At 41.7% G+C, this 17,300-nt stretch overlaps 1 long non-coding RNA gene across 1 annotated transcript; it reads right to left on the minus strand.

The window, feature by feature from the left end:
* Positions 1-7,968: 7,968 nt before the first annotated feature.
* LOC123150868 (uncharacterized) lies at positions 7,969-10,465 on the minus strand. Its single transcript, XR_006475382.1, has 4 exons — positions 10,397-10,465; positions 9,666-9,788; positions 8,364-8,449; positions 7,969-8,105 (listed from the first exon to the last, which is right to left on the minus strand). It is a non-coding gene; the product is annotated as an uncharacterized lncRNA (long non-coding RNA).
* Between the last annotated feature and the right edge of the window lie 6,835 nt (positions 10,466-17,300).

A 17,300-nucleotide genomic window follows, 5' to 3' on the forward strand; every position in this document is an offset into this window, starting at 1 on the left:
CGATCACTCACGCATAGCTTGGGCGTGGTTCGACCCATCAAGTTACCGAGGGTTCGCCATTATGGGAACTTTTCGAGAGTTTCTTAGTCAGTTCTGCGAAGCTTCCAGGCTGTTTATTTATTTACTTTTTCATCCTGATTTTTAATTTAAATTTTTATTACTTTGCCTGTGTTTTATTAGTTTCCATTTTTTTTCCACATTTGCAAACATATATTGATTTTACAAACTTTTTTGAATCTAAGAACTTCGTTTAAATTATGCAAGCAATTTTCTAATTCATGAACGTTTTCAAAATCATATATTTTCAATTGGTGAACATTTTGATTATCGTGATTTTTTTAATTCATGAACTTTATTAAAATTCACAAACATTTTGAAATTCATAATTTTTTTCAGCTCCCAATTTTTTGTATTTCTGTTTTTTTTACAAATTTACAAACATTTTTTAAATCTGTGCAATGTTTTTAAATTCATGTTTTTGGAATTATGAACACTTTTTTATGCACGAATTCTTTTAATTCGTATTTTCTGAATTATCTGAAAAAAATCCTAATTCACATTTTTTTAATTGGTGACTTTTTTTAATATCACAAACTTTTTTGGAATTCACGAACTTTTTCATTTCCTACATTCAGAAACAATTTTGTATTTGTGAAAGAAAAAATGTATTTGGGAAATTTGTTACGTTATTTTTTTGTTGGATTTAGGAATATTCTTTCTAAAAAAAGATGTTTAAAAAGGTAAAAAAATCTGGAGAACCACTCTTTGAAAACCTGTTTGAGGGATCCAAGCGCTGCCCGCCATTGGGCTATCGTCCGTGCCGCTAACACAAATAGTGTTGGAAATTCGCCCACAGAATCGATCACATCAAATCACACTAACACACGTATACAAAAAACTAATATCCAAAAAGTACATGTCGCATCCCTCTTCTCTTTTTCTTTATTTTTTTCTCCTTTTCTCTTCATCTATCGGTTACAAAACTCACGGCTGCTGTTGCTTGTATAAATGCAGCCACGACCCCAACACAGGACCTAGTCGTAACGTTTACTACTAAACGTCTATAAACCAACACGGACACGGCTGCTACCTATTCCTAATTCAACTAGATGATATCCCCGCGCGTTGCCGCGGGAATTGTTAGTCTTATTCACATGATAATATATATATTGAATAACTTTACTTGCATATTAGATATCTCTTCTCTACTGCTATAGTACACGATTTTTTGAATATTTGAATCTGCCCTCTTCTCTCATATTTTACCCGCCACTTCCAGAATCGAATCATCTGTGACCGTCAACTTATTAAATCCAACGGCCTGTGTCACTCGGATTCGCCACTCACGCACTCCCGCCAAACCTGAAAATGAGTCGCCCCTTCTGGAGAACTCCACAGCCCACGGTACCTCCACCCTCCAGGCTCTAGCAAATCGATTCCCTGCCAACCTCCCATTTTTCATCTCACGCTGGTCTTTCCCCTGGAATCTGGATGCTCCGTCTCCAATTTCTCTAGCCCGTGAGTCACACTCACACACCAGCAGCTCCATTGGTCCATCCCCGGTCCACACACCCTGCACGCCAGCACCTCCGAATCACCTGGCTTGCTTCGAAATTTGTTTCCGCCTGGTGATTAAAGGCTCATACGAGCTGGACATCCATCTACGGCCAGCTGACCATAGTGCCGTTGACCACAGGTGAGGTTGCTGATTCTTCTGTTCCTTTGAGATTTTGTTGCATGAGAATGTTGTGCAAGTGATTCTTCTTGCTGAGGATGATATGAAATACAGATCCACTGGTCTGACTGTAGCTTGCTGATTTTTCTACTTTTCTTGCACGCAGGTATTTGTGTTTATGTCCAAACAGTACACTATGAAAAGCAATGCAGCATATGTTCATTCTGTTCATCAGGGAATAGCTCCTGCAACACTAGAGTACTTGCAAAGCCAAATAAGGATATTGACCCATCAGGGAAAAGCACACAAAATATTGTCTACAAGGATGTTTTGCTATAATTCATGTGCGTGCTGTGTACTGCAGTGTGATGTTTCTAATATGGTTGTATTGATGTAAATAGTACCCAGGAAAATAATGTTATATAGGGCTTCAGTCATTAGCTTGTGCCTGTGAAAGTTGTAGACCAAAAGTTATATTTGCAGCGGTACTATTCTAGCATATACAATACTTTAACCATGTACTATTCCTTTTTCAGTTATTGCATATAGCAGAAATCCAGCAACAGAAGTGAGCAAATATCATTCTTTATGATACAGAGCCATTGGGCTTCAAATGTATATACAATATACTGACATTTTTCAGTTTTAACCTACAACAGAGACATCCTGTCAACCAAAGGGAGCACATACCATTTTGCTTTACTCATACGGAAACAGTTACAGAGTCATTGCAAGCGAACTCAACAATGGAGGGACATGCCCCATCCATAGATAGATTACTAATTCCAATCTGATGTGCCTTGGCAGCAAGACCATAAACAGAACCAGCAGATTGCCTACCAATTTTGAGAAATTACACAGGCGATAAACCCCGGCATATGTTGGGGACGAGGACGCAGGCAGCTGTTGTTGAAGAAGAGGTGGTCGCAGCAGACCGTGGTGCAGCAGCTTGAAGGCACGCCGGCAGGCGCTGTCTTCAAGGAGATTTATGCCCTCGCCGTGGTGCACGAGTTGTACAGGCTCTCCTCCAAGCTACAATGATCTCCTGTCTCCTATTGTGCACTCAAGAAGAGACGAACCAGCATGTTCTCACGAACATAGCTCTTTCTATGCCAAAGTTCAGATGTCTGTGGAGAAACTCAAGATTGATCCACCCAAAACATCTGTCGTACGTGGCCTTATATATTCTCCTTCTCAACTAGAAAATTTTATCCCTTGGCCAGCAAGTTTTCTTAGATAACAAGCTTAATTCGTTGGCCAAAATATCTTCTGAATTGCCGGATGGCCGGTCGTGCGCTGCGCCTGCGGCGTGGCAGTCCTCGGGTCAGCGGCACGAAGAAGGGGTGGCGGCACTCTGCTCAACAGTCTTTTTTTTATAAACTCCACTCGACAGCCAGAGGCAGGGAGCTCACCTTTTTTTTTTGAGAATCGGCAGGGAGCTCACCTGGTTCGCATTTCTGAGTGGGTCTCCATACACGACAGTAAGGCATGACGCAGAAGGTCGAGTGGTCTCCCCTAAAATCAAAAAACAAAAATGTTTTTTTTAATAGAAGTTGAGCGGAACAGGCTATTCTCATGTTTTTGCATGAATTTTACGACATGCATTGTATATGGACTGATACATATCCATTTTCTTGCTCACAAAAAATATTGGATATGCATGGTAGAATGCATATTACATCCACCTACGTCCAAGTAATGTACGTAGAATGCGTGGAGATGATTATTTTCAGGACAAAATTTAATCCCATGACTTAACTTCTGTTTTGAGAATATTAACTGCAAGTTTGTCTTTTCTTTTTTTTTGCTGGAAACTGCAAGTTTGTGAAATGTTAACCAAAATTACTCTTGATGTGTTTTGGAAATATAAAAAATCAAATTTTTCATGAACACTGTAAATCGGCAAGAGGTTGCGAAGCTAAAGCTCCATATAAAAAGTGTTTCATTTATACTTAAGAATTTTTTTTCTTGTATGGTCTTTTTATTAAGAATGCACACGTGCAAAGCACGTGCCTTCGACTAGTATGATATTAAGATGAAAATTTTGAAATGGACACATTATTACTGAGTATATTTTATAAAATTTGCAAAATGTCAATGATGCATTCTATTTTTTTTACTAATATCATTTACATATATTTTAATGTTATAAACACATAAAGTGTAGGGATTCTGAAATGAAAATACTATGTGGGACTCTTATTATAAATCAACTTCATATCTGCATACTCTTCATACTGAGATCTACACAAAGAATGATAATTGCACTCAAATATTAGCTACATTTGAGTGATGGGGCTACAATATCAAAATAAGAACAAAACCAATTATGATCATTGGAGCAAAAGAATACCCATCCTTTTCTCACCTTTGAGCGAGTCCCAAACATTTATCTCAAAGCGATAGGCTGAAAACAGCATGATGACCTATACATAGATAAGCACCAAGGTCCAAATTATCATGTTACAGACGGAATTCATTTGCAACAAAAATAAATTACACATGACAATTTATAAGATACATTAAGCAAATTAAAATAGATATTGGACTATAGGCATATCCTGAACACAAATAGCATGAAGTTGGGCAATTAGATATTTACATGAAAATTACATGATTTGATCCGTCACATTAACTTCCCATCTATCTCTACTCCTAATGGAGCAGTTGGTAGTCTCGCTTCCAGGTTTTTTTTCGTCCCACCACTTTCGTCCGGGTTTTTTTTCGTAGGTTAACCGTCGTAGATTTTTTTCGTAGCCTCCCCCACTTCATCGGTTTATTTTCACTTCACCCTCTCACACAACGAAAAAAACTGAACGGATCAGAACTTTCCATACTGACGCAAATTATTTAGTAATGTCTTTATGTAAAAGAATCAATCACAATCAATCTCTAAAGATCAAATCTAAATTAATTAATCTTCATAACGTTTGTTTCCTTCCGAATCACGTCCATAACTTTCCTTCCTTGTTTGGTCAGAAACTGTTTGGTAGCAGAGATTAGGAAGCTTCCTATGAGTGTAGTAATAGGAAGTATTCTTTTTCTTGATGATTCGTTTCCATGCATGATGATAGTAAATTAGGCCAACATTCACCACTATTTATCAACGTCATCAATCGTATCCATTCCTACCAGTTTTAAGGGAATCTGCTCGCTATGTCTTTTTTAAGGGGATCCGCTCGCTAAGTCGTCGTCGCACGTTATTTTCACAAGCAATTCCCCTAAAAAAAGGCGTGGGTATTGGTAGTTGAACGCCCGCTAGGTTTTCCGCCTGTCCCATCCTCGCGCTGTGCCGCCGCCACCCGCCGAATTTCCAGCCGCCCGAGCCCGTTAACTTCGCCAGCCATTGGGTCGACTGCCCCCGCCCCAAACCCCCATCCCCGAGCACTAGCTATCGCCGCGTTGCCGCCCCAAGCTCCACGCCACCGGGAACGAATCAAGCGCCGTCCCGACACCGCCGTCGCCGGCCCAGCACCTCCAGCCTTGCATGGACAGCTTCAATGTGCAGTCTCCCTTGCTGCCTCACCTTCTGCCAGCGCATGCAGCGGCGGGGTTGGACGCGTGCGTGCTTGCTAGCTTGCTCTCCGTGTGTACGTACTTGCTCTGCGTGCGTCGCACCGGCCAATGCGCATGATGCGTGTGTGCCTGCTTTTCTGTATATGTATGCCAGCGTGATGCGTGTGTGCGTTGCTGTGTGTGTATGATATAGATGGCCCGAGTGTGTGCATGCTGTGCTCTGCTCTCTGCTGATCTATGTGTTGGTGCTCCTGCTATATGTTCATGCCATACAAATGAAATTTCTGTTAATCTTCTGACATGTTGAGTTGGTTCTCTCTGTCTTCTGAGGGGGTGAATGCAAATCAGTCTATTAAGCCAGGCACTATTGCTGAGCTAAATTGACAAAAAAATATTGGTAGCCATAGTTGTAGTTTAAGTAGTACCAAGTTGTCTGATATGTATAAAAAGTCCGTTGCAACTGAGCCCGTTGCTAAATTGACAAAAAAGGTCGCAGTGTCACTTGATATGTATGAGAATATTAAATGTATTATTAACATGATTAATATTGAACTCTTAAAGTTAATGTGGCCCCGTTGCAACGCACGGGCGTTCTTCTAGTCTTGATCAATGTCCTTATGATCCTTCAATTGGTATATATACCATGGAAGTTTATCCCTACAATATACACTTGGAAAACAAAGTACCACCTGATTAGCAAATGAGTCGTCTCTATTATTGTGTCGGAGCAAACCTGTTTTCCTAAAATAACATCATGTCTTTGGAAAGCTCATCAAGTGCGGCTAGAGATAGTACCAACATGGCAACATTGAAGCAATGTGTCAATGTCATGTCCTAGTGGTGAACCTCCCAATATTCTTGTCTACTGCTGCATGTTTTCTTCATATAAAACATACTTTCTCCACGGCAAAGGTCGAATACTATGGAGACTATAATGGAAGCTTTCCCGTCCACAGATACACTATGAAGAATGAGATGAATATATTTTCTACTCTCCTGAATAAACTTCATGATATTATCCCTACAACACAAAAGGCAATAGAAAAGTTGTGTAAACATTTACTTATGACCACGAGCAAGGCGGAGAACTGCATATCCATCTTATTACTAGTAGAATGCCCGTGCGTTGCTACGGGCTATAATACATATAAATAAAGAAAACAATGATAAAGTGTCTCTAAGACCGAAACTCATTTGTCTGTTGCTACGGGCTATAATATATATAAATGAAGGAAAGAAATGATAAACGTTGTCTCCAAGGCCGAAACTCATTTATCCCTCATATGTCCGGATGTGTTCGGACGCCGAAACTCATTTATCCCTCATACATTCGGACGTGTTCGGACATCAAATGAGCACCCAACAGATTCTTCAAAATCCAACGGTCTGGACAGTCCAGACTACCCCAAATCCAGACCATACGTGAAGAAATACGTGGTTGTTCGGACGGGAAACATTTTCTATGCTTTCTTTGACTCTTTTGTTTCTTTATATGGGAAATTATCCCGAACACGAATGAATGGAGCAACACAAAACCCCCACCCTACGACACATCTTCTCTTTTTGCTACCTGACCCATCCCTTCCCGCTCCGTTTCCCATTGTAGCAGGACATTTCTCGCTGAAGCCCGCTCCTTTTAAAACCGGATGACCTCCACCTCACCTTCACCATGGCGTCCTCTCTCCTTTTCACGGTACTTCCCCATGGACCGCCGAGGAGTCCCCCACCAACCGCCCACTCTCCACCATGATCCCTTCTCCACGTGTTTGTGTCGATCCTCCGGCCTTTATCAAGCGGGGGAGGGGGGGGGGGAGGCGTGCGCCAACCATGATGCCCCCAAGCCAAGAAGACAGATTCGATGTCTCCAGAGCCATTGCCACGGTCCGCTGTGTCCGTTATTAACCCTTGAAGCAACCAACCAATGCATTTACCTTTCTATCCTAACCAAACAAATTATACGACTTGATGACAAAAATATGAATCGCTCGATCATGCAATTTGCTATAAAGCCATCTCTAATGAAACATAAGTTGCCACGTTTTCTTGAGTAGGAAAATAATTCCGCTCAGACATAACTAAACAGACTAACCCCTACCCCCATCCACAACTGTCGCATAATATAAGTGGGAGGCATGCATGTGCCCTTGCCGCCTCAGCCCGCACCGCGTGCTGGCTGCCGGCCAGAGCACCCGCCCGATCCAGATCTGGCCAGGACGCCCACAGCTGCCACCCGCGTAGGCACGCCCCCGATGAGCAGCCGCCCGCGCCGCCAACCCAGGACGCCCATCGTGCCGCCCCGGCCGCAGCAACGCCGCACCGTCCTGTAGAACTGCGCGCCTCCGCTTCGAGTCGTCGTCCCGCGCCGGCCCACCATGAGGAAGGGGAAGATGCCCCGCCGCCACCGACGCCGGCAAGAGAGAGAGGGGGGGGGGGGCTGGAGGAGGCGCGCTAGGGTTCGCCTCGCCGCTCGCGGGAGCAGACGAGAAGGTGCACCAAAAATCACTTCCTTAGCTCGCAACCATCCTATATGAGGCATTATAAGTCGTCATCTTGGAGTATTAAAAAAATATAAAATTACGAAACAATGAATACTCACCCTGCAAATTGGTTGATTTAGTTCTTTCCCATGTCATGAGTGCATAAATTAAAAGAAAAATATCCCACTTTATGCATCGCTTTGGATTCCCTGCAAACTTGCACACAATCGTCAGAGGAAAAAAATATTTGCAAACATGGTGAAAACAATGATACATGATTGTAACAATAATAACTTACGGAAAAAATTAGGTCCAAGTAGTGATCAATGGTCTCTTTCAACATATGTTGCTTGTCGCATGCCACTACGCGCCCTGCCATGTTGAAAGACCCGTGGTCCATGTGCATCTTACGTATGTCTTGAATTTTCTCGAGACTTCTGCTAATTGGATAAGCTTAAACTTGAGAGAATATTATAATAATACCTAGTTATCTGCACTGAACACACATATAGAACTTCTACGGTTGATCTAACAAACTCCATCAAGTTGTATGTTGTACCGGCTACAGATATCTCACAAATTCAGTGGAGTTACTTGTTGTAGGTTCTTCTCATTTATGTCAATACATGATTTCTCACAAGCCACAGAGACCTCACCGATAAATATAAATCACAAGGGAAATTATGTAGGCTTACTTGCACAATCAAATCATCCTCGGGCAAATAAAGCTGTAGCTGTTCATCTAAGGCTGCAGACCTTGTAGTTTGGAAGGTGGAAGCACCTAGAAAATAAGCATAACATATTAGAAACACCATTTTCTTTTCTAGCAGGTAACCGCACATCTCCACTACAGCAAAAGAAGATGGCATGCTAAAAAATCATTATTGATCACAAAAGGATGTATTTAACTAAAATGCCTAAGACCAAACAATACACCAAAATGTTAAATAGTAGGCATAATTGTTATTAGAGTAGTGCTAATCAGAAGGTAAAAATATTATGTTGATCATGCATACGTTAGGATATAATATAGTTTGGTCGAACCAAGATATAAAATGAAGAACATTTTCACTTATGCTATCATACTACCTTAAGTTTCCGTATTCACGCAAACTCGTGAATTACAGAATTGCTAGTTTCATTATCTGCACAGGAAAATAAAGAACCATTGACATATAATGTTTCCTTGTCTCTTCTCTTTGTAAGACTAATTCCCAAATTCTGGCTGGTAGTAATTAAAACATTTTCCAAACCTTCAGAATACTCGCATATTTCCATCATGAACTCAGTATATGTGTCTAGAATTCCAGTTGCAAACTGACCAAAGGCCCTAGTAGCGCAAGTATGCAAATTGGTATCAAGGCGAACTTATACAGAAATGGTGCAGGCTAATTCTGTATAAAGAAACAGTTAGCTTCCACTGTTCAGTACAATAAATAAAGTATCACGTTCAAGACAAATCTGATAGAGTGTGAATAAATCGATAAGTAAATCAATAAGCTGCATACTCTAAAAGCTCGGAGATCTTTGATGTCGTAGAAGTTATTAATCTTCTACTCGTTTCAGAAATCCCTCTAAGCTAGTGTTACAAAAAGGGAAAATCAGAGCTAACGAAGGGCATTGTCATATTGCAGTGCTCCTCTCTAGATCCCCTTGCTCATAGTCAGTAAAAGGCTTACAACAATCGATCTTGGCTCCGCATTTACTTTACCTTGTCAATGTTGAGAAAAACAAGGATTGAGCTGCAGGTGGTTCTCACCTACTTTAGCAGCTTTGTACAGCTAAAGGCCTAAAGCTTATCATGGCGCAGTCAACAAACAGAACTTGCAAGTATTATTTTACACTTAATCAGCAGATGTTTCTCAAACACAAAATGCAGGCAACTGTACAAGTAGGAACTAAAATTCGTGCAAGTAGTCAGAAGATTTCCAAAGCAAAATAAATATCAATGGAGTTCCTTCATTCGGAGGAACGAAACGAACGAAATCAAGCCATACCATCACCGCCGCAAACTCCCCTTTAGGAGTACAGATAATAGTTAATATTCCATAACAAACTAAAAACCGGACATGGGAGGATGGGCATCTGTTCCTAGAAAAATCGGTGGGAGTCAGGAATCGCTGCAAGGTTAAAAATAAAAAAAGAGGAGGTTAGGATCGATTGAGGTGGTGGAAACGACCTAGTAACTCCCCTTTAGTAACAGGCCATAAATTGGAAGGCAACCTTTTACAGGAAATATCACGTATATTTGTTTAAATGAATGATCATTAAATTCCATAAAATTTCTATCCTAAGAATATCTAACACATTAATCTTAAGAGCAACAGTAACTAAAGAACAACAAGCAGCTAGATGTCCTCAATGGTGACACAACAGTTGAGGTTGGGGATATGCAGCTTCATTTCTTTGAGAAGTCAAACAATCTGTACAACGACATGCATAAGCAAATAGGAATAATCTGAAAGGGGAAGGATTATACTATTTTGTCTTGTTGAGTTCGCTTCCCAGTTAAATATGTTCCATTTCTTTTTATTACAAAATCAGAGCCCCTCCATTTAGTAAGAGGCTCAAATTAACGCTGATAGTCTAGACATGCTACACAGAAATCATGGAAGGGCCTAACACTGATAACATTACCATTGTATATCTAGTCATAGTGTTCCAACTATCCCACCAAAAATAAAGGGAAGAAAATTAGAATACACATAGGCTAGAAAAAAATGATTACCATGATCTTAAATAAGCAACCAATATAGCAGTGTCGTTCCCACAAAGGCAAATGAGAGAGTACAACAAAACTGGAAGTACCAATAATCATATCGTGAAATGTGTTGTTTTCTTCATCAACGGATCTAACAAAAATGAATTGAGTTAGAAACCTGATCAGGTGCAAGCATGCAGTATAGAACAGTGGGTAAAAGAAAGGAATAAAATACAATATTGAATAATCTCCTCACTCATAAGGTGCTTTTGCAAGAAAGGAATTAAATTCAATATCGAAAAATCAATCTCTTGTTTTCAGCTTGACTTGATTCTATTGCTAACTGCATTCCCAAAAAATAATGTCCGCGTTCTAAAATTTGAGTCATCTAGCAAAACGTAGTTCAGTTTATAAAGTTGTTGGTGCAGGCATCCCATGATGGTCATATTTTTGCAGAATTTAGTTAGAACCATCAAGTGAGCTTTAGTTAACTCACAAGCTTATATGCATCTAGAACTTTAAGTTATACTCAAATCTACAAAGGTGCAAAAACATGCAGGAACTAAGAATAGATCATGTACTTCTAACAAAATCTCAAAACTGGCACATGAGGGGACATATCCCAATATTTAACGTAAGTCGGCATGAAGATGTCCCCAAGATACAAACTTCGTATAATTTATCATGAAAATTGTCCCTGGTAGAGTAAGTCCAAATTTTCATCAATCTTTATTATATCAAAAACTTTTGTTTTCTTCAATTAAATATGCATACCAGACCTCTCCAACAAGATGCACCTCTCCAAAATGCTTTATGAACCTGATAGATATAGAAAGCATGTAGCCATACCTATTCTTGCATGTGCATGTCGAGTTTGAAAAAAAAAACAAGGTAGCAACATCTTTCCAATAGTTTGCTGAGTGCTAATCACCTTGCAGGCTGAAGAAACACGATGGTATGGGGTGCTAATTAATTCAAACACAAACAACATAAAAACCAAATTGAGATAGAAGCTACTGCACACATACTATTCTGAATTTGATGATCAATTAATTGGCGCCTTTCTATTTGTACACTTAGAGGGTGCTTGGATCCAAGGGACTATTTTTAGTCTGACTAAAAATAGTCTCTTTTAGAGGCTAAAGTTCCAAGCACCCCTGACTAAAGAGAGGCTAGGACTAGCCTTGAGGCTAAAAATTTTTAGTCATAGGAAACCTACTAAAATATGTATTAGCCCTCTCTCTCCTCATTTAATTCCTCTCCTTTAACACATGCGAGTTCTGGATTGGAGGGTTTGGAGGATAATAAATGCTCAATAACTTGATTTTAGTCTTTTTAGTATTTGGATCCAAGCATGGATGAGGCTAGCAAGTTTTAGTCCCACTACTTTTAATCATGGGACTAAAACGTATCCAAGCACCCTCTTATAGACATCTCAAACATCAAAAATCACAGTTCAGATTTTGTTCACATATAACCTAGTATGATCTTCAAAAAACAAGAAATAGAACCTGGTGTGTTGTCTCTTACTACAATGGGAAGCCATCTGCCTCCTTCCTGCTAGCTCTTGATGTGGCCACTGCATCATCCATCCTCTCTGATCCATGGACACATAAAAAAGTCGCCATAAACACAAGTCAGTTTGTTGAGACAACATGAACAAATAAAAGTAGAAGACAACTCCATCACTCCTTATGCTGGCCTCGGCAAGTTTGCAGCCACATATTATAGCCACTTCGAACAATAACCCCTACATATTATAGCCACTTCGAACAATAACCCTGAATCACTCGCCTGCATTTCTTTTGGTTACAAAATTCAAATGAAGTAGCACTACAAATATAGTAGTAAATTGTAGGTACAACATGGACAAAGGGGAATTCTACAGATGCTGCTGTTTTAACCACCATGAATTATACAGACAGACTCTTATTCTGAAAATCAGATGGTAAGGTTCAGAATACCTGTGTACGGTCGGCAATGATGAGTGAACTCTTAATAAATTGAATACTTGAAAACACTTAATAAATCGAATATGCTTTATATGCATCATCTCAAATTGCTTTGCATGGTTCTTCAAATAAAATCTCATAGCTGCACATAACAGAACATTGGGGCATGAAATAAATCTGAACAAAATGAAGAAAAAGTACAGCAAAAGCTGGCCTAGTGACTTGGTGAGCAATATGATAACGTGATAATATCATGTAGCATAGCTTTGCCATCACGCACAGGAGGACCGGAGGAGTGTTGCCTTTGGAGTCAGCCATGACCTATGGATGAATATATAAGCTAGCTCTGATTTGCAAGAGGGGAGCAGCCTGGTGTGTTACAAATTCGGCCACCATAGGGGAATCTCATGAACTGAGACAGCCAGGGCGCCATATTCGTCATCGTCTACTACCACCTTGGCCCTGTCAAACTGTGGCGTCGAGCTTGCAGGCAGAGTGGCGAATGGCCACAGACAGTGGAGCCCTCCTCTAGTAACAGGAACGACACAAGCAACAACTATCTGAACACATTTGTGAATGATGAGAATAGGATGGTAAGGTTCAGAATACCTGTGTACGGCCGGCAAGTACTCCTTGCGACGATCGTCGCACCCTGCCCTGGGGTTCAGCGCAGGTGGCGGCGGCGTCTCCCCTCAAAGGTCGGCGGCGGCGGCGACGGCGTCTCCCGTCGGAGACCGGCGGCGGCGGCGGCTCCTCTAGGAGATTGGAGGCGGCGTCTCCTCTGGCAGGTCGGCGGCGGTGATCCCGGACGTAGGCAGCGGTGATCCCGGACGTCCGCGGCGGCGCCTCCTCTGGGAGAGACGGCAGATCGTACCACGGCGGCAGCGAGAGACGGCAGATCGTGCGTTGGCGGCGATCCCGTATCTCGGTGTCGGCGATCTCGTACATCGGCAGCGGGTAGATCGAACGGGATCGCGGCAGATCGTACGTCGGCGGCGGCAAGGAAGCTCTCCCGTACGTCGGCAGGGGCAACGAAGCTCTTCTTTCGATGAGATCGAGATGGGATCGAGAGAAGCGTTTTTTGTGTGGGGTGTGGGTTTTTTTTGGCTGCGTGGAATGGGGTGAGGGTGGGGGGAGGATGACGAAAAAAAACCAACGAAAATAAACCGCGCAGACTATTCACCAACTGCTTCATTATCGACTTAGAATCAATATAAATGCAGATAGCTTACACCTAGATGATAATCACTTAGAAGTTCAATGTACACACATTACAGAACACTTGAGCACAAACACAATCAGCATGGATTAATTTATTTGGATTCATAACCAACATACATAAGCAAAAGAACACATGTAGATATACGACCCAGCACGGCTTAGTGAAAGGAGATGAGTGGCAACTATAAAAAAATAATAATAAAATGCTTGGAACTTAAAGTGAGTACATACCATAGATAACACGTGTTGCTGATGATATGTTCTATATCTACTTTTCTCTAGGAAGGAGCAAAATGATCGCACCCTCAGTTCCTCATGCATTTTTTTTGTAATTTATTTGAAGACATAAAGAACCACTTCCAATATGTGTGCATAATGTAGCAGCAACATAATAAAGGTCATATGCTAAGCAACATTAAGTACGTGAAGTCCATCGTAAGGATTTATATTCAACCTTCTTTGGACCTCTATAGAAATAATCTTGTCATGATTGTAGTCCCGGTATTAGAATCCTTCCATACAAATTATCAACTTCCAATTCTAAGGCGAGATTTCATAATCGTAAGGATGGACAAAAAATGACACTACATGGTCAACAATGATGCATTTTCATATTTCACAAAGCAAAGATACATTATGGGATAAAATAAACATAGCAGATCCACAACTCTCAAGAAAATCAGGGAAAATGACCATCTCATATCAATATCGTCAACCCTTGTCAAAAACAGATGTGTAGTCGTGTAGATAAAAGACCCCTCTGATTGCGGATGACCGGATCTTTGATCTATGTCCGGCGATGTATACCTTGAATCTGTTACCGGCAACGTCGTAAATCTTGGGCGGAACATCCATCCATCCAGATAAAATAGTCAATGGCGATCATCATCCTGATGACCAAAGCCCAATGATGAGTCGGGGTGTGGCGACCAATTTGATGTTGGTTGATTACTACCAAACATAGAATAGACACCAATCGCCAGGGTCACCGATCGGGATGGGATGCAAGGGTTCACTTCCATAATTTTGAAACCACGCAGGCAAAGAAAAAACTCCAAATCTGGATTCCCAACTTATAAATAGAGTGTCCTCCCACCTTCCACATGAGCGATGACGGGCTGATGGCACCGCCGGCGACTTTTCTGCAAAACAAAAGAGAGGCTAATCCCAGATCCTGTTACTTCTCGTGTGGTGCTGTAGTGCCTACTAATTAATCAATCAAGCAGCTACATGTAGTGGAGCCGTGGAGCTGCCTGGATTATTGGCTTAGCTATATGTACGTACCTAGCTGGATTGAAGCTGCTGACCTTCTCGAGCATGACGTAGAACTTGTCCTTGAGCCTCTTGACTTTCGGCGTGTCCATAGCCTGGATCTGCGGCGACGAGACCTTGCCGTCGGCCTCGTCGTGCTGCTGTGTATGCAGCTGATTGGTGCGCTGTCGACGCGCGCGGACACTGCTGGAGTAGCGTGAGACGGGATCCCAGCCGCCGCGCCGGCCTATACAGAGGGGAAACGGGAATTGATGGGTACGACTATATCGAGGAGGTGGGGAGACGGGACGTTCTGTAATCTTGGTCAGGCTCTGGTCGGTCTCTCTTCCCCTGCTGGTAACGGGTCAATGACGTGGTTGTCAAGCTGATCAACCTGTTGTGGGTCCCACCTATAAGTGATTAATGGAACAATGATGTGGGAGTGTTGCTGATGTGGATAAGCTGCATGTTAAAGAGAAATACTATACTTTCTCTGTCACGGTTTAGAAGGCGCAGTTAAATTTGCGTGCATTTTCACAATAAACAAGGTTTATGGCGCATTGCATTTATTTCTAGTAGCTAATTAGTACTTCGATATACTATTTCTATATGCATGCGTAGTGTGAATGCTATTTTTTAGCCCATCCCACAACCAATAGATAACCACTTAGGTCCCAGAGAATTTTCAAGTGCGCCTTCTAAACCGTGACGGAGGGTTGAACTATTTAGATATTATAGATTATAGATTATAGATTAGAAGACTATAAACCGACTCAAGATAGCTTTCCTATTCTACGACTAACACACGTACACTTTTCAAACTAATTAACCCGCAACGTTGATCACTCTTAAACAAATCAGGCATTGTTTGGATTATTCTAACAATCATCAGTAATTCAAACATGCGACTCTTCATTTGACAAGACATGCAGACGACCTTCTATTTATCTTGTCATGTTGGTTGTTTTTGGTGACAATACTTACGAGATCACAACTTTTTTTTTTGCAACGATGACCATCATATTATCATCATCTTTTTTTCATGCCGGCTGTCGCACTAGAACCAGCGGTTACCCGGACTACCGGCCACGTAGCCACATCTTAGCGTGCTACATGCCGACTAAACACATAGCTTCATGTAGAAACTCAACTTAACTAGTGCATGTCCTCGTCACATTGATCTTCATCTTCTCGTCAATTGCTTGTGCATGGGGAGAAACATCTTTTTACCTGCCATATCTTCAATTTCTCATTGTCGTTGGTGGCATAAATTACCAAACGTCGCTCCCAGTTTGACCACATGCGAAAACGTAAGGCACAATTTCCTTTTTTCATCCGCTCTCACTCTTAATTCTCCTCTACCAGTGATGCATCTCAACTGCAGCAGACGAACCACACACCTAAGCTCTTGGACAAACCTTACAAGATCTCACATCCACAACTTGACGACGACTCAATTCTGTCGTCCCTTCCATGCTTCCCTGGACGACGATCTTGACGAGATCTTCTAGCGCCGCACCTCAGAAACTCCACCCCCATCAACGATCTCTTTCCACCGACTTGCCGACGATAGCCTGTCGTCTCCCCAGTTCATTCTGCGGGACGACAATCACCTATCGCCTCGCTTGCGACAGAATGTCACCGCCTTCTTGTCGTCGCTCCGACGAACGACTACCACCCGATCCTCCACGTAACCGCTCGGACGAATCTTCCTCGTCGTTGCACCACCCAGCGACTATATCGCCCGCTCCTCCTCATTGCTATACCAGCGACTATATTGCCCGCCCCGAGGCGCTAGTCGGGTCGACACCCCAGGGCAAGCACAATTTCACCGTGACCTTGCTCTAAATATCAATTGTTGAAAATTCGCCCACAAGATCAATCACATCAAATCACACGAACACAAGTGCATGAAAAACTGATAGCCAAGGGCACGTGTGGCGCCCCTCCTTTCTTCCTTTTTATTTCTTTTTTCTTTTTCTCTTCTTCTCTCGGTTACAATACTCATGGCTGCTGTTGCTTATATAAATGCAGCCACAACCCCAACACAGGACTTAGTCGTACGTTTACTACTAAACCAACACGACACGGCTGCACTCTCTAAAAAAAAACACGACACGGCTGCTACTGATTTCTAATTCAATTAGAAACCTGGCACACGTCCACGTACTAGGAAACTACAGACCGACTCAAGATAGCTTTTCTATTCTACTACTAACGAGTAAATTGCAAAAAATCACCACAATTATGCAAAAGTCATCAAACGCCCATCAATATGCATGTTTTCTAGTGGGTTTTTTCTAAAGCATTGAAAACTTCGACCCAATTATAATGGTTTTTTGCAATTTACTCACTACTAACACACGTACACATTTCAAACTAATTAATCCGCAACGTTGATCACTCTTGAACAAACTCAGACATTGTTTGGATTTATTCTAACAATCACCCCCTAATTCAAACATCCGACTCTTTATTTTACAAGGCACGCAGACGACCCCTGTTTA

Source organism: Triticum aestivum, chromosome 7A (assembly GCF_018294505.1).
Source record: "Triticum aestivum cultivar Chinese Spring chromosome 7A, IWGSC CS RefSeq v2.1, whole genome shotgun sequence".
In the NCBI taxonomy this organism is placed as follows: Eukaryota; Viridiplantae; Streptophyta; class Magnoliopsida; order Poales; family Poaceae; genus Triticum; species Triticum aestivum.